The sequence below is a fragment of the Mytilus galloprovincialis genome, chromosome 7 (assembly GCF_965363235.1).
Source record: "Mytilus galloprovincialis chromosome 7, xbMytGall1.hap1.1, whole genome shotgun sequence".
Lineage (NCBI taxonomy): Eukaryota > Metazoa > Mollusca > Bivalvia > Mytilida > Mytilidae > Mytilus > Mytilus galloprovincialis.
The window spans coordinates 56,531,063-56,551,058 of record NC_134844.1 but is presented as its reverse complement, the minus strand read 5'-3'; the positions used below and the strand labels follow the sequence as shown (position 1 = coordinate 56,551,058).

General features: G+C 32.4%; 1 long non-coding RNA gene across 1 annotated transcript; it reads right to left on the bottom strand.

Annotated features, from left to right (window-relative positions):
• Positions 1 to 872: 872 nt before the first annotated feature.
• Positions 873 to 19,453, bottom strand: LOC143083340 (uncharacterized). The gene is made up of 3 exons (XR_012980647.1): positions 19,333 to 19,453; positions 15,811 to 15,925; positions 873 to 1,474 (listed from the first exon to the last, which is right to left on the bottom strand). It is a non-coding gene; the product is annotated as an uncharacterized LOC143083340 (long non-coding RNA).
• Between the last annotated feature and the right edge of the window lie 543 nt (positions 19,454 to 19,996).

Here is a 19,996-nt window from a genome sequence, read left to right as displayed (position 1 = left end):
AAGGACTATGGTTAACATCATTGGTCGTACACCAAAATGAAATTATGTTACGTCATTGGTTGAATTTTAATTTTTAAAAACGTTTTCAACCAATCACAAAGTGTTTAAAATGATTTTAAAAAAAATACCCAGAATGCATTAGATTTTGAAACGGCTAGTTATGTTTAAATAAGATCTTGCCCGAGCTGATATACCTATTTAAGTTATAATTGATTTTATGCGTTTTGGATTAATTGATCTCTCAAAGTATTTACCATGACGATAATTTTCAAAAAGAACAAAAATATTTAATGATTTCAATACTCATTTATATCAAATATATTAAAATTGAAAAAAAGTCCGATTACAACACTAATATTGAAAGCAGAATTCCATTAGCATGTATGTGCTCCTTGGACAAAGCGACCCCTACAGAGTAATGAGGAAGAACTACTGAAATAGATACTGCATATGTTTTCTGTGAACATCACGAATCATCAATTGGAATTTTTGTGTCACAACTAACTAGTGACATGTGTTCGCAGTCTAAGATCTATAACATTTACTATGTGTCAAATCTCGAACTTTACTGGTTTTGTCTATTCCTGATTTTCAATGAGTGCGTATACCATGGTGCGTTGTTTTTTTTTTTCAGTTTGTGTTGGTTACCTTGATGTTAATATGTTTTATCCTAATCAGTGTGTGGTGTTTTAGAATCTGTGCATTACTGTTGCTTCAGTTTAATTGGTGAACTTGTTTTCACTTTTGTAGGTCCTAGAGAATGAACCCTACCTCTTATTCATATGTTTAAGGGATCAGCAGATTTTCCAAATAAGCCTATCAAGTACATACATGTAGACTAGTTTTACTAAATAAATATAATGAATCGAATAACACGTAAAACGTTATCTTTATTTGTTATAAAGAAAACTATCCTGATCTCCGTAAATGTATTATACAAAAATGTATTGGGGACATCCTAAAACTACAAAGAACAATGTCATGCCAAAAATAATCAATGAATATTGAAGATTGTTTTGTATCGCTAATGTCTATTCAAAATTTCTACGATCATGTGTGCTTTGTCAGCTTGATCCATAAAACCAGTAGCTGAAAGGTCTTTTGCATGCTCAGTATGCCATTTTAATGCATTCTTGATTTCCCACTGTTGCTTTGCCATTTCATTGCAAAGATTTTCATCTGCAGAAATTCTCTGACATGTCTTCCATTTCAGCCCAAAACCATTGAATCCAACGTAAGGAACGCAGTAAAAAATGCACAACTGGTCTTCTGTTCCTCTTATGTCATAGACAACTACTCCTTCGGCACCTCGGAAAGGAATTTTAGTTTTATGAAATCCAAGCGTAACGTCTTCCCCAGGGACTATTTTGTTTGGAAGATTTTTGTATATCTTCCCACTGGCTGTATAAACTTTAGGTTCACATAATGTTCGATTAGAGCTATTCTTAATCATCAAACTCACAGACTTTTTACACTAAAAGAAATATTGTTCAAAAGTTAAAATCAAAACGACTATTGTATTTACAAAACATAGAATACACTAATGTCTGCGTCACATTACACTCTTTGAATACCGTGTCCACGTTAAGCTAAATTGCCCCGATTTTCAATTCGGACGCATCCCTTGTACAGGACCTCCCTATTTCATTTGACTCGGACTTAGTATCGTCTTACATATGCATGGACTATTTGTAACTGGACGTAAAATAACCAATTACAAATGTATCAAACAAAAATTTCCTTTGATATCCTTGGTATGCTTATTTATACGCTGTTATAGTATGCGGAATGGTGACAGCTTTAGAAAAATCAAAATTTTCCAAATCAATAGATCGATTTTTTTGAGATAACAACTATTCATCTTGGTGTGACCACTTTTTTTTTTTTTTTTTTTTTGAATAATAAAACAAACAACTTGAAATTGTATCAAAAGATTATTGTTTTTACGTCCTGGAACAAGTATACATTTCGAAGAAATCAAAATCAGTATTTAAGCAATTTATGTACCCTCCATACCAAAAAATAAGAAAAAAATGCTGAAAGATACGAACTCCGTTCTTACAACGACTAAGTCCTTATGCTCAGATTTTGAATAATAAAAAAAATATTGCCCTCAGCCAAACCAAAGGTAGAAAACAATGAAAACATGTACTCTACAAAGATGTTAGACTCAACAAAAGAAACAAAACAAATACTTGTCTGCCTAAAATAAAATATGATATTCGTTTATATAATTGATGTTGGACATGAGAAAGTTTGTTTACGAAGTTGGTAATTGTTTAATGATGGCATAATTCGCTAAGTCAGTGGCGGATTTAAAGGCCGACATAACGTACGCTTCCCTACTTATTTGAAAATATATTTCATAAGATTATAATTTTACACTCGGTGTTATATCTTCGTCTCTATATCACTTGTGACTTGTGATATAGTCAAAATGCACATCCTATGCAGTCCGATTAAAACAAGCCCAACATATACACTTGCATGTGTAGGTTCTGGAGAATGCTCAAAGGGCTCAATTCACGTATGACCGACGATTCTGTATATTCACGATAAAACATTCACAAATCAGAGTGTGAGTTTCAGCTGGTGGTCGGTTAATTGTGCAAAACGACTGACTCAGTAAAAAGTATGGACTTTGCAATTAAAAAAATATTAAAACTAGTCAATATATATAGTTTAATGGATAAGCAAAGAGAAATTATGAATGCTATTTTTGAAATTGTGTGGCTATAATACAAACTGGATATTGGAAGTCATTGACTCAGTTGTATTTGCCGGTCATAAGGGCTGTAAGTACTCAAATTATAATGTGTTGTCCGTTAACAACAATTATGACCGACAAGTATACAAAATTAATTGATATATAATTGTTTCTGTAAAATGTATATGTATGTTATTTGTATTTTTTATCCAACATAAACAGATTCAAAAACAGATAGATCTAACTTATATATAAAATTGGACGGGGAGTTGGCTCATTGGCACTCATGCTACATGTATTGATGTATATGTAGAATCGATAGTTTTTTGTGTTATCCACTTGTGAACTTAGTGTGGAAACTAGTCAGACTACAATGAAAGTCTAGGTTATTTAGAAAATTTAAAGCAAACAAAAAGTAGATGTTCCCCCACTCCAACTTATTAAGACTTATATCCACACCTAACCCCTTTGTAGGATGTAGTACAATTGATAAATTGAAAAACGCACACAAACATACACATGATACAATCGTATGCTACAAGTATCACATCATGGTCATGTATGAATAATCCGTATCTTTTTTGTCTATTACATATGACTATGTGATAGTTATATACACGTTTTAGGCGTTTATTTTATTCATTTATTGTGAAAATGTATCGTTATTCTTATATCGATCCAAGGCAATAAGGGTCCGTGTAGCACTTATCAATTCAAAGTTTTAAAAAGTTTTGAAATTTTGGATTTTTGGAATTTTGATCAAAGTTTTAAAATATCAAAATTTCAAATTGTGTAAAAGTTTTGAAATTTTGAAACTTTAACCAAATTATTAAAATATTAAAATTCTAAATATTGTTTTTAAATTTGATAGTTTAGAATTTTGATCAAACTTCTAAAATATTAAACCTTGCGTGCAATTTTGATTATTTCACTTTTTGAAAGTTTGATTTTTTAAATATTTGATTAAAATATCAAAAGTAGAAAAGGGGCAAAAAGAGAGGTACCTGTAAAAAGCGAAACGAAATAAAAGCAGAACGAAACGAAACAATATGAATTGAAAACATACTGATACTCAAAAGTTAATGTATGAAATAAAACCACAGACAGACAGTCGTAAGCGGTGAAAAATTGGATGACAAAATAAATAGTTCTCAAAAGAAGAGAATTCATTTCAAAACCAGACGTACGGATCTGATATTGGCCATTTTACTTGCTGGTTTTTCTAGCACCCATATTTAAGAAGAAACAGGAGTAACAGTAAAATCTGAACAACTCGCAGTAGGTCAAGTAGTATGTTTAGGTTGAGCATGTATATATATTTTCTACTGAACTCTAAGCAATAGAAAGGCTCAATACTCGGTGTATTATCTCTTTTGATTTCAATTTTTCTGTTTTGTTCTACGACTTCTTACTTTCTGCAATCATGTTGGCTAAAGAATATATCATTTAATTTGTTCTTTGTAAGTTGTTGGCCCGTAATATTCAGCTTTGAGCGTTCCCTAAGAAGGTCGATCCAGAAAAGCACTTCGGTCGTAACTTTTAACGTTATGTTTTCATTTTTATCGGTTGTATGACGATCATAATTATATTGCCTTGTATCAATAATTTTAGTTAATACTTTGTTTTGGTACGTAGGAATACTGCATGCATGGTGTCCCAATAAAGGTTGTGGTAGTCAACAATGTGGGAGGTTTTTGATATATTTATATCTTATTTACGCTGAAATTAAGAGTACTTAGACCAAATATTAGAAGATTGGAGCCAAGACAAGGTATCTACATAAACTCATCATAGATGGATACCGGGATATAAATTTTGCCGGTTTTTGCGCCAGACGCGCGTTTCGTCTACAAAAGACTTATCAGTGACGCTCGGTTCAAATCAAGTTAAAAAGGCAAATTAAGTCAAATAAAATTAAAAAGGTCAAATAAATTAAACGTTTATATCAAACGTATAGCTCTGGTTTTGTAAAAGTTGAAACCATTCATATCATATATAAACGTATACCATAAACATTATTTTCAGCATTCATATGTATGTAATAGTTGCCGCTGTACTACACTAAGCTCCCATCTATCTATTTGTAGGTGTCGGCATTTTGAAAATTGAAAATTATTTTCAAATTAAAGTTTATATCAGCGATATACTTAATAAAATTGTTAGCGCTTCGACAAAACAACAACAACCCACTTTTACAGTTAAATGGTTGCTCCCTTTTAGACAACGTTTGGACTGGTTATCATATACCTACATGTAGCTCCTTTATGGGTCCTAGATCAACCACTGTTTTTAAATAGTAGATAAAAGGAAAGGGATTTTTTGTATTAAGGGATATTATTGTTCCGTATTTGCATTTTGTTATTTGAACATTTTTAAGTTATCGTACGACAATCGACTTTTAGCAAACTAAAAGAACACAGGTACATCCAGTCAGAGTTGGGCGTGTAAAGAAAAAATCACAGTGTCAGCTGCATGATGATTTTTTTCATTTTTGGCCATACACCAATGTTGCTCTCGAAAAACCAGTTCAATGTAAAACGCTGAATTTTAAGTAAAGAATTCAACTACGGAACGCTGAAAACTGAAATTTGAAAGTCAAGAAAAATAAGAACCGAAAAAATTGAAGAAGTGTTTGGCCAAAGTGAAGTTAAAACAGACCAAAATCCATCTATAATGGCGACTTTGTCCGAGGGAGTTGAGTCTTAAGTTTCTTCGTAATTTGTACGTAAACAACCTATTTTAAATTGTCGATGTTTTTGTTGCCAGTGACGCATATTTCATGTATGTTCGAGAACAAATTAGCAATAAATACATCAGGGAGAGAGTGTGCATAATGAAGATATAACCTTTCAATCAGTTTAATTGAGGTCTGGAGCTGGCGTATGGCAGTAACTGCTAGCTTTATATATAGTAGTCCTTTGTTAATTTATTATCATTGTCATTTTGATTAGTTTCGTTTGTTTCCTATTCTGACATAGGACTTGTATTTCCTTTTCAAGTGCGTTTTACTGTTCGTATTACTGTGTGTTTTTCATTCTTTATTGGCTAGAGGTATAGGGGAGAGTTGTGATCTCACGAAACATGTTTAACACCGTCGTATTTGTGCGCCTGTTCCAATTCAGGAGCCTCTGTCCTTTTAAGTCTTGTATGATTTTAATTTTAGTTTATTGTTATATTTCGAAGTTTAGTATGACGTCTATAATCACTGAACCAGTACACGTTTTTGTCTAGGGGCCAGCTGAAGCGCGCCTAGCACAACTTTCTTTGCGACGCTATACATTAAGTATTCCTTCCGTGTTATTTCTTGGAACTGAAATAAATCATAAAAGGCAATATATTATCGTCATGCAATCGATAAAAAAGAAAACAAAACGTTTAAAGTTGCATGCGACCGATGCGCTTTTTCTAGATCTACCTTCATCAGGAACGTCAAAAAGGCGAATAATACTATTTGGTTTACTGCGAGTAGGTCACTTTTCACTGTTACTTCTAAATGTTGGGCACTGGGAACACCAAATAGCTCTGAATTATTTATCTCAAACGCTAACCTTATATAAGAGATTTAAATCAACTTATTTAATTCCGGTTTAAATAGGTTTAACAATTTTTTTGATAGATGCACAACCTTAAAATTTCAGGATACTGTTATTCCATGTGATGTCTAATATGTTTTATATATAAAAAAAGGCTTCTTCTTTCCATTATTTATTTTGTAATTAAAAATGATTTCATGTATTTCGTACTATTTATTCATAACTAAGAATGATTGTTATCAGAGCCGTGTTTACATCAGTGTTTACAGGTACCCCTCTTTTCGCCCCCTTTTCTATTTTTGATATTTAAACAAAAATTTAAAAAATCAAACTTTCAAAAGGTGAAATTATCAAAATTGCACGTTAGGTTTAGTATTTTAGAAGTTTGATCAAATTCCTAAACTATCAAATTTATAAACGATATTTAAGATTTTAATATTTTAATAATTTGGTTAAAATTTCAAAATTTCAAAACTTTTACACAATTTGAAATTTTAATATTTTAAAACTTTGATCAAAATCCCAAATATCTAAAGTTTCAAAACTTTTTAAAACTTTGAATTGATAAGTGTTACACGGACCAATAAGAAAGATAGTTGACTCATAATATCCATGCATTTTATACATATATACATGTCACTGTATAAACATCTAAGTTCTCCTTCATAAAGTCCATGTCGTACCCTAACGGATAGCTCGAAAGGACGCCGAACGGATGATATTTTGTCAGTCTTTTTGTGTCCGTTAGACGTCTGTTTTATCCGTCATTGTCCGTTCTGTCTAGTGGAAAATTTGGAGTATGTTCAAAACTTTGAACGGACGTTCAACGGATGAAGTGTCGGTTGTACATCCAGTAGTCGTCTGTTTGTTTTATGGTACTCGTCCGTTAAGTTTCCGATTTGTATCCGTTACTTGTCCGTTATTCATCCGTTAGTGGTCCAGTAGATAAATTTACCAACGGACTTCTTCGGGACGTATAACGAATGTGAAACGGACTTCTACCGGTCGTATTTATATAAATAGCGGATAAAACGGATGATGAACGGATGTGAAACAGATCAATACCAATTAAACATTCCGAGTCAGAAATGCGAATTGTTGGTACGTCAGATTTCTTGAGGGTCATGAATACTTATTATCAATTATTGATCTTAGTGTGAACGCACGTCTTCACTAACTATTCACAGTTGCTATATAAATTATAACCCTTTGGCGGCATTTCGATGAAGAAAACTAAAACCAGTTACTCTGAAACTTTTAAAATATGTATGCGATTGACATGTATAATTGTTGTCGCCTTTATTTATCTTGCCTATCCGTTTTATCCAGTACTCTTCCTTAAGGTGGTCGTTTTATGCGGTACTCGGCGATTGAATGTACGGTCGACATCAGTTTTGTCAGGTACGTTTCCGTTTTTCGTACGTTGCGTGTTCGTTATACATTCGTTACGCGTCCGTTTTGTTTAGTCAGTTCATCAACAGACCCTCAACGGAAAACAATTTTGTCAACGACAATTTTTATTTTCATCCGTTAGTCGTCCGTTCGTTCTATCTGGTCAGGTGTGACCACAGCCTAATGTTCTAAAAACGTAAATTCTGATTGTCTAAAGCAATACTGCTGATTACATTTAACTACGTGTAAAAGAGAGGCGAAAGATGCAAGAGGAACAGTCAAACTCATAAATCGAAAATAAACTGACAACGCCAAGGCTAAAAATGAAAATAGACAAGCAGACAAATAATAACATACAAGCAACAATAAAGACAAAATCTAAAAAAAGAACAACAAGAAACCCACTAAGAACTGAGGTGTTCTAAAAGGGTGAGCAGATATTGCTCCACCAGTGGCACCCATCGTGTTGATCATGTTATTACAAACCCGGTAAAAATGTTATTCATAAAATTTCTGAAAGGAGTCGGGGATTATATTTACGACGTAAGAAACAAATCCGATATTGTCTGTGAAACGGTTATTCCATCAATAACGGTCAACCAACTCGTTATCGCGTCCGTAAAATTTACAAAGGGATGATTTCAACTTCACCATTTTGAATTCTTGTTTAAATAGCTTCCTTGTGAAAAGCAACCCTCTATCAAGGACATCATAATAGGAAATACAAGCGCGGGACTATCGTAACAATTGGGAGATATATACTCCATATGCAGGCGCTGCTCAAATGTTGCAACATAAATATGGAAAGTTCACAATTGTGAAGCTTCAATCATCTCGTTTCTCGTAAAGTTTTGTTTCCAACCGACCATCATTGTCAATTTGTAGATGTAAGTCAAGATATGAGGCAGAATTAACTGTATCTGGTGTACCCTGTGATTCTAGGTCGATGAGATAGATTCGGTCAACATAGTCACCAAATTTTGAATCATTCAGTGAGCGAATTTCATCTATATAGGGGACAGTAAAGTTAAAGGATATTTCTAACTTTGTCTTTTTCATCCTAAGAAGTTCCTGTATGAAGTCAGCCTCATAATAATAAAGAAACAAGTAGGCACGAATAGGACCACACTTGATTCCCATTGCAATGCCGGCAGTCTGTTGATTTTTAAAAACACGTCCTTCAAACGTAACAAATATGTTGTCAATCAAGAAATCAAATATCTTGATAATGTCAGATTCAAAGAACTTTTTGTTTGAATCAGAGTGATCCTTCATAAAGTAGGATTTATACCACCATAAGACAAGCTACTTGTATCTACGTTGGACATTCTTTTTTTTTATTAAACAAAGCAATACAGACTCTTTCAATTTGTCTTTTAGTTTGGAATGAGGAATACTTGTTTAAAGTGTAGACAAGTCAAATATTTTAATACTTTTGCAAGATGCATTACTAAGATGAAAGATATTTCTGTGGTATTCAGGTATGAACAAATTTAATCAACTTGAAATTACACAATGTATACGTACATCGAGCAATGACATCACGTAAAAAATCAATGCATTTGTTACTTTGTATAATAAAGAATTTGTCAGACACCATTATGTGTTTTTTTCATTAAGTTCATTGCATATTTCAATCTTATGAACATTGGTAACCAAATATTTATTATAAAACATATTTGTAAACAACAGCTGTGCAGTGGATGTATTTATTTAATAAATCATGAACATACTAATTGAGCCGTACTTTATTTCTTCAGTATTTGAAACATACGCAAAAGCGATTCATGATTAAAGTGAACTGATTAGCAGTGCCTTACTAAAATAGGCACACGCTGATGGAATTAATAGCTCTTCACATGTATAATCTTAACATATATGATATTTGTAATTGATTACGTAAAATTTATAAAACATCATGTTCCGTTTCTTATATAACTTTTGGCACAAAGTGACAAATTCATATCGCAATACATGTTTTCCTAGATTAAATCTCTAACCAACTTCAATGAAATATGTCCATAAAAAAAAGAAAAATACATTGACATTTATTCAACAGATGTGTAGTGATGACGGGTGCAATGCTATTAATCGTGTTAAAGATGACAGTGTTTTCTTGTATATGCCATACTGCTCAAGAAATGGCTGGTTCAAGAAGTATATGCTCCGGGAAAAGTCCGTATGACCTGAAACAAGAAACACATGTATTAATTGATACATTGTATCCCATGTGATTAACAAATACCAAATTGTGATCAACCGAAAGACACAAACTATGATCTTGATAACAATTCACAATAAGCATTAGCGTTATGTTGCTCCTTTTACTCATGTTTGCAGACAATAATGCACATTTCCATGCTTGTAATTAAACAATTAATGTGTCATGTCTAAAAACTTAACATTTAACATGTTCGAATACTAATAAATGCTTGTCTTTTAAGGAGGGACTAAATATACCCACGGTGGGTATGGTTGTCCTGCGAGAGAACATTCTGTGCTGGTGATTTGGTCCTGTCAGGTGCTGGTGGGTCCTGATTCTGTGCTGGTGGGTTTGTTTACATTGTATCAGGACGGCAATAAAACGACTGTTTTGTTGCTTAATTTTTTTGCCATGTACCATGCAAAGTATATTACAACAATATTATATTGCAAAAGTTGTCCTGACGCTGTGCTGGTGATAAGAAAAAGGGTCCTGGTTCTGTGCTCCTATGTCCTGGTTCTGTGCCTTTATATTTTTTTTTTTTTTATTTTATTTTTAAATTAACTGTAATCTTATTTATTGGGCTGTTAATGGAACCCTTCTTGCCCCCTTTTAAGATAAGAAAATATGTTTACGATTTTCGGGATAACGATCATTTTGCAAGATCACCAAAATACGTTGTAATTTATACAATACTTATATAAAGTAGATGATGTGGTATGTTTGTTGTCAATGGACAAATTTCCATAAGAAACTAAAGGAAGTATGTGTTAACAACCATACGTCATCGTACGACCTTCAACAATAACCCATAAAATAAAAATGTAAAAGGTTTTGCATAAAAAATGGAGAGCAAAAATATAGAACAAAGGACTTTTTGAGCGTTTGAATCATATGTTTTTAGCAGCTTAAAACACATTTGTTTGTGAACAATTTAGTGCTGACTATAAGAATAACAATAGTATTGCGGGTTTGTTTGTTTTTGTTTTTTTTTGGGGGGGCGGGGGGAGGGGGATGGGGGATAAGTTAGAGCGAGGTTACAGTGAAAGTTTTAAGCTTGGAATAGTTAGATTTAAAAGTTGTATTTTAAAAGACAAATGTATCTTATAGCTATTAAGAATCACTTGCTGTATCTGTAAGATTTTTTCAACATATTTTTTTTGTCTGAACGGTTATCAGGTATTTTTTTTTTCGAAAGTTCGATAGAACACTTAAAAAAATCACTATTTTATGAAAGGGCAGACTAAAATATGTCAGAGAATGAAGACGAAATAACCTTTGTACAGAGATTTGTGTTATGTTTAGCATGGGATCAACACAAGGGTACATTATCCTTAAAGATCTATTTAAAAGTATTTGAAACTACCGTTTGCTTTGTTAATTGTGCCTTCAATTTCAAATATTTAAAATATTTCGTTGTTTCATACTACCAATTGAGTATAAAACAAGTATATCAGTTTAAAAAAAGAAATTCTTAGATTAAACACCTACATTTAACTTTAAAAGGTCATAACAGTTTACAACAATGCAAATCTACACACACAAAAAACTGGCTTACTTTCAACTGGTTATCAACCCGAATCGCTATAAGATCATATATAAGCTCACCTGTGTCGAGGGGTCGTGTGAGGTTCATGTATTGTCTTGGCGTCCGCAATTACAAAAAGATCTTTTCTGAAATTACTTGACCAAATGTTACCAAATGATTTTTCAAGAGTGAATCTAGGAAAAACAATATTCATCAACAAGCATGACCACTGTCTGTCAAAATGTATTCGAGTTTTTAGTTACAGCCGATTCCATTGAGTATGTAGGCAAAGGTAATATCTTTGGTTAGCTTGCTTGTTAGCTAAAACGTGAAGTCATTGTTAGGTAAGGTATATTACCCTCCTTTCGAAGTAGCCTGGTCCTACATACAGAAAGATGTGTCATTTGTCGGACTAGTCTACTCGTAAAGTATACATAACCTAACAATGACTTTTCTGTTCAGCAAGCAAGATAACCAAATATATTCCCTTTGTCTACACACTCATTGAATTCGGCTTTAATATTGCAAAAGTTCAAGCAATTAGGGCAAAACCTACCGAGTAAAAAAAATCAAAAGGCCAATGTCTATCTACCTTGCACATTTCAGAAAATTCAGATCAGATAACGAAACTGGGTCCAGCAACATTTATAAGCAATTTTAGATTTTGACCCTCACAGTTTCCATTCACCACAAATATTCTCGTTACAACTAATCATTTTAAATACAAAAATACCAGTTGCAGCCTTTTGTTTATCTATTAATATATGTATAAGGATAAAGCTAGGAAAGGCAGCAGGGTCACCAGGGTGAGGAGTCCTTGTCATCTGAAATAAATGCTAAGCATAGATCTAGAAAGCGACAGATAATCATGACATTAAAAAACTCTCTTCTTTTCGACTTTTTTCGAACAAATTGACACATAAAATGAATTATATAGTATAGTGGAATTTTAAACTTGTGTTCAATTCATTGGTTACACATTTTGCAGGATAACAATCCTGTCAAGTATGAGCAGGGAAAAATATTTCAGAAAAGAAGATGGAAATGTGAAAGTTTCCGTGCGTCAGGTGTAACAGCATACGAACTGCTAACATGCCTCGTCAGGGTGGAAGCTAAAAAGTCCACGAAAATTTGATTTAAAGCCTTTATTCGTTCCAACAAAGTTATTGAGATTTTGTTGAGGATTTAACCATCTACGACAACAAGATTTTTTTTTTTAGAATTTACAGCTCTTCTATAAATATATGCAAAGCAAACCATTGATCAAATTGCTTGCTATGATTGTTTGGATGTTTGTAAACGACAGGTAAGTAGTCTGTTTACTATATACTAGAATTTGTTTGGACAATAAACACTAGCTTCAATTTCTGTCAGTTTGTATTTATCCAATCAAATCCCAGTATGTATTGAAACTCCGCCTACCTATTGTTTGAAAACATCCAAGCAAACATAGCAAGTAAGTCAATCAAAGTTTTTTTTTTTGCATGCTTTTATAGAAGAGATGTACTATATAATGCAAAGAAGCGTTTAAGTCTTTCACCAAAAAAAAAAATACTATCAATTTCTTTTTGTCCTATGTAAACTTCCGTACCATTTCCTTCCATTCATGATCATTAAATTGAACTGTAAAATATTTCTCGGTACTTTCTTAATTCCTTTATAAGCCTTATGTAAACATAATTATGACAATAACTGTTGTTAGCACAAGCTTCACTGCACACTTTTAAAGTTCTGTTTCATCAAACATTAAAATGTGAACTTAAGTTTTGAGACTTTTTTAATCTACACGATTGGGATTTTTGTATATGAGAACATGCATGGTTTATCTATTAGTTGAAAATGCGGCTTTGAACTAGCTTTCAGTACCTGCGAGCATTCGTTGTTCAATAATGTGTGTCTTTGTGTTATAATTTATGTGATAAATTGTTGTGTTGGTACACCACTGTAACAATGAAGGAGGAAATGAGGAGGGTTGGTTAGGTGGAAGTGGGGAGGGGTATGCGGAGCGCTAACAAACATGTCTATGCAGCATGGGCTTTGATCATTGTTGAAGCATCAATGTAAGGGGCATTTAATATCTTAATAAAACTATTCTTGTTTAGATACTATATATTGTTATCTGATATTGGACGAAAGATGTTGCCCTTTTATGTAATTATGTAATACAAGTTACGATCATTTGAAAACACATATTAAACAGCCAAATGGATGCACAAGAGCTAAAATAGGAGTCATAGATCCTATTGACAACAATTATCTGCCCAATTTTATTGATTTTGTAACATTTGTTTCAAATATGACCAACTTCTTATCCAAAATCACCAGCACCGTATCAGGACCCACCAGCACAATGACAGGACCCACCAGCACAGTATCAGGACATGAATAAATTGAGAAAATGCTAAAAGTTAATAAATTGCAATGTTTTTTCACAAAATAGTTTTGTCGTGTGGATTGCGGTATAGAAAGCGGACTCTATGAGCATTTTTGTTTTATTTTTTCAGTTCTAGATTTTCTGAAAATGAGCATTTTTGTGTTACGCGTACTGAAACAGTTTAGAGGGTCAACTTTTTAATGGTTTGCATATTAACCCATAAGAAACAAAATTGAAAAATCTCAACTGTTTTCTTCCATTTTTTATGAGTGAAAACGTCAAAAATCATCATTTTCGTCTTTGTTTACATTTTTTCATTGATCACCAGCACCCGTCAGGATCGAATCACCAGCACAGAACGTTCTCTCGCAGGACAACCATACCCACCGTGATACCAGAGACATTAAAACGAATAAATAGACAATAAACTGACAACGCAATGGCTGAAACAAAACAAGACAAGCAGACAAACAATAGTACAAATAACACAACATAGAACAGGTAAGATATTACATCATTCCACAAAATGTCAATTGTCATTATCAATGTGTATTTCATAGTAGTTTAATTCGAGCATTTTTTTTTCTTTAGAAACAAACGGAAAATAGCTATATACATGTATATGTATAGATACATGTTTATCCTACCAAATAAAACTGAGAATGGAAATTGGGAATGTGTCAAAGAGACAACAACCCGACTATAAAATATGCACCTTCATGGTTAGCCGGTAATTTTGAATATAAGACAAACTTTCAAAATAGATAAACAAAGGATATACAAATATGTAAAACAAACTGAAAATGGAAATGTTGCTTCAACACATGTATAGGATTTCCCGTTTTAACAAACTGTTTCCACCTCTTTAAAAAAAAATCTGCCTCCTATTCAATATGGCAAAACTACCGTGAAGTGGTATAAACTATAAGTTTACATATATGATCATATCAGTACTTGTCACAACAAAATAGTTATGACAAGTGTCAGACTTAATGTTATAACAATTTAACCATTGAACTAGCATATCCTGTCAAAATGTATACAGATTATACATATTTGTCATGTTTACCTTTTCCAAGATGAATAATTGTCCGTTCTGCTTTCTTCAATGACTCTATTACACAAAACTCCAGTCCTCTAACCGTTCAACAGGAACTCTATGTTTGTTATAATCAGGGTAACAACAGCAAACATTATTCCTCACTTCACAGCCAATGATCCATCTGTGACATTTTCGTCAAATATGTGCATATGCATTGTGTTAATCAAAATTCAGAAAACGTTGCCTTTTACTTTAATTTTCTGTTTTATAATGCAACAAAAAAATCGATATGTATCCTTGTGCTACTCATATATCTTTTTTGAAAGTTCGCACTCATTACCACAGGTTCATGTGCAAGGTGATATAGCTGTTTTAATTCGACGAAACTTTCATCTCATAATTTGTATCATTGCCACATTCTTCAAAATAGTGCAGGTTGAACAAATATTGATTACGATTCTCGAGAAGTAGCAAAATCTGAAGTTATTCCTGTGCATAGGATTTGATCTAACTCGACATACGTGTTCAAAAATAAATATTTAATTCATTTTTTTTTTTTATGATTTTAGTCTAAACATGTGCAGAAAGGATAAAAAGTGAATTGTACATGTAAAATGTAAGTTAATTTTTACTAAATTGCCATCAGGGACTGTATTATTCTTAAAGATTAATAATAGTTTTTTTTCAAAGAAATCAACTGAATGAATTTATGTGATTACCCTTTTCCAAAACGAGTGACTTAAACTAGGTCGGGTTGTTGTCTCTTTGGCACATTCCCCATTTCCATTCTCAATTTTATAGTACACAAAATCAGACATGATATGAGCACCCAAATGTCAAAAAAGCGCCGCATTTTAATAATTCATAACAAATAACGTTTGATAGATATAAGAAATAATGGTAGTAGTATTAATGGTTGAAATGCATTTCAACAATCACGTAAAACTCGTCATAGTTACGTATTGTTGGGTTTTAAACACGGTGGGTTCAGTCTGTATACTTCATAATAGATGCAATGTCTATTTACTTACATGCATTTCTTCTGCTAGTTCGTGTAGAGTCTCTTCGTCGTTACTCGACTGTTGTCCAGTTCTTTTATCCTTAGAAAGTGCTATTTGTGCCATTTTTATTGATATTCTCCTCCCTCTAAAATGAATCGCACGAATGATATACCTATTTAATTGATATTCAAAACACACACACACGTCATTATATGTTACTACTTTCAGATATGTGTTTAGTTATTATTATTTTTTGAAAAACTAAGGCTTTTCTACCTCAGGCATAGATTACCTTAGATGTATTTGGCAAAACTTTAAGAAATTTTGGTCCTCAATGCTCTTCAACTTTGTATTTTATTTGGCCTTTTTAACTTTTGATTCGAGCGTCACTGATGATGCTTTTGTAGACGAAACGCGCGTCTGGCGTATATACAAAATTTAGTCCTGGTATCTATGATTAGTTTATTTAGAAGTATATTGGCATTTAATATGAAATTTATAAATGATAGGATCCGATAAGGGCTATTTTTTAAGTGTTATTCGAAGGACATCGAATGGAAGATTTAAACCATTTTTTAAACACTTGAGTGTCTACTATATATGGCTGCTATTAGTTGATGTAAAATATTTGGACTGATTTGGTCATTAAAGATACTCAAATATAAGTTGACGCATATGTGTTTAGTCTCAACCTTTATGTATTATCACCAAATACTACATACTTTAAAATATCATGACTGAACACAAATACGGCAACTTCCATTTTGGATAAAACCAGTCTTCAAATAAACACAAATGCTAGAATTGCATGAATTCGTGAACCTTTTACCTGATACATGTGCACTGTATTGTCAAGATAGCCAATAGTATTCTTCGTGCTCTTCTTTCCAATAACAAAAACTGTAAGGTTCACACTCTAACAAATAGTTACAAAGGCTATAAGTTTATGACCGAAAAGGAATCTTGCCGGGCTTGCACTATTGTCCTTATATTTCAATAGTTGTAGTAGAATGGGTCATTGTCCTCTTTGATTTTCTTTATACATTTTATTATACTTGTGTGATTCCTCTCATTGGGTCTTCGTTTACCGTAATAGTATGATACAGAGCGCTTTTGTCTGCAAATTAGTGTTATTAGAACATACCACCCTTTGTGGATGTTGTTAAAGAATATATCATATACAAGCTTATTCTACTCCTATCCAACAATCACATCCTGTTTTCTGTAGTGCTAACAGTTTTTTAGCCACTATCACATTCAACACGAACTGCGTCAAAAAAAATTGATATCAACAAAGGATCCATATGAAACACATTGCACATATAGTTCATGAAGTCAATCGCACTTCAACGTTAGTTCTACCGTATTTCCGCGTACCTATCAACAACATTTTCCTATTAATACGCTTATATGTGATAAAAACACACTTGAAAGTTAAATCATCGCACACCAGCGTGACTATCGCCTTTCGGAGTACCATCGTGATTCAGAGTCAACAGATATATTTTGATTTTTACATGTTATCTTAAATAAGGAGACGTACACTAAACTTAACGACTCCTTTGTCTTTTTTGTTAATAAATAATTTTGTTTCGATACAACATAATGAATTGGAGTTAATTGTATTTCAACTCTTGGGTGATTTGTGAATGATAAGATAGTCGTCCCATTATGATATATTCATAGGAGCAAATGAATCTCTGCACAGCTGCATTAGCTGTGAGCTACATGTTTTGGCGTCCTTTATTGTGGCACACCATAATGTAATTCTATTTAAATGAATACTCTTATATTCAGGAAAGTTTTTCTTGATTAAGTCTATCATTCATGCATACGTTTATACTGATTTACAATAATCTTAACTTGAGAAATACCCTTCAATCGCAGATCAAATGTTACTGTGTTGTCTGTTTTTGTTGTTGCAGAAAAGCATAGCTGATATTCTAAAGGAAACAGGCACAGCTAATTATTTTCGTTTGCAATGGGTTGGTTATACAGGGATTATGTTAATAGTCCTGTCAGTACACGTAATACCAAGGCATTGACGGCCGCTCTGATGACTACGTCACACCATTTAAAACGGTATTGTTTCATTATCTATTAATAGGTTGTGTCTGAATTACTTTCTGAACTACTTTCACCATGCACTTTATAATAATAATGTTAAAGGCAGAAAGTAGTAATTTCGTAAAAATGTTTGGAGGCATAATCACTTGAACTTGTGATATAGAATTAGTACTTTTATTATACACAGTTTTGTTTTGTTTCATATAACACTATAAACGAAATAAATGTTTTAAATACCTTTATATGTTCTGCATCATTTTTAATTTGCTACAGTGCTCCCTTTTAACACTAGATTATTTTCTATTCTACACGTAATGAAGATACTTGTTGATTTTTTTATCATGGACTTTTGAATATGAATGAAATTTGACGACGAAAGATATTAAAGCAATAAAGATTTAAAAAAAACTATCCGCTAAAAATAAATATAAGTGTGCTCTCCTTTTGTTGTTGGGATACACAGCTTTGCATTATTTCATATAACACAATAAACGAAAGAAATGTTCTAAATTCCTTAATATGTTCAGCAGCATTTTTAATTTGCTACAGTGCTCCCTTTTAACACCAGATTATTTTCTATTCTACACGTTATGAAGATACTTGATGATTTTTTTATCATGGACTTTTGAATGAAATGAATGAATGAAATTTGACGACGAAAGATAATAAAGCAATAAAGATTTAAAAATAACTATCCGCAGAAAATAAATATAATAAAATATTGTTTTTGATGTATTTCTGGTTGTATCCATCTGATGAGCCTTTTTTCAACTGATTATTATAGTTCAATATAATGTTGTACTTTTACAGCACTGTCCAATGTTATGTGAGGGTTGGGATCCCGCTAACATGTTCAACCACCGCAAAATTACGTATGAATGTGTCTGTCTCAAGCCAGAAGCCTGTAATTCAGTGGTTGTCGTTTGTTGATGTGAAACACATTTAAAATTAAAAATGGAAATGGGGAATGTGTCCAAAAGACAACAACCCGACCATACAGAAGACAACCGCAAAAGGTCACCAACAGGTCTTCAATGCAGCAAGAAATTCCCGCACCCGGATGCGTTCTTCAGCTGGCCCCTAAACAAATATATATACTAGTTCAGTGATAATGAATATTTGTTTTTTTTTATATTTTTTTATTTTATGTTTTTTTGCATACATCAGGTAGTTTTCGCGTTTGAATTGTTTTATCTTTTTCTTTTCAGAGCCATTTATTGCTGACTATGCGGTATATGCTTTGCTAATTGTTGTTAAGGGATGGGATTTCATGCATTGCTGTTTACTTAATTATTTAATAATATTTTTATCTTTCTTTTATTTATATGTTTGCTTAATATAAATTTAAATGAAAAGAAGTTCAATTAAGTAAAAATATCGTTAGGATAAATAAAAAAGATGTTAAAAAGCATATATTTTTTTGTCTAAACTACATGTATATGTTAAATTAACCACTGTATCATAGTTAAATAATTTAAAACTTACCAGAATTACGGCAAAAATCGAAAAGAATATACGTTTTAATTCTGATTGGACTCATCTTATATGCGTATTTAGTATTGCTCTCGACCAATCAAACTAACAGATTTAGATAATTATCTTTTTTACCGTAATCATTTTAAAGATCGTTTCTAATTCATGGAGTTAACATGACAATTACAACCATGCATGGCAATATAGTTTTTGTTACCTCTATGGTTTTAATATCTGTATAGATGAAGACCATGATTAAGGTTAATATACTATTATACTATTAACCGATTTGCATCTACATGCTTATATATATATATAATAACTAAGAAATATAAAAACGACTGAAATCATCACTAAATAATATCAATAGTCACCATCACGATTGAGATAAACTATTCACAAAACATTATGTAGATGATATATTGTTTCTTATTACTGAATGGGATACCTAATCATTTAAGAACTTGTAATCTTACGTTTTTGATTTTAGCAATAACTACTTGTGTTCTATATCAGGATTGGTTAAAAGGTCATAGCAATGGATTGTTCTAGTCAGCATGCGTGTCATACATGATCTTACATGAAGTAACTTATGTAAAAAGTAAACAATGTTTATGTTTACCTGCCAAAAGAACATAGTGTGAGAAAGTTTACTTACTTCAAATATTATTAATGC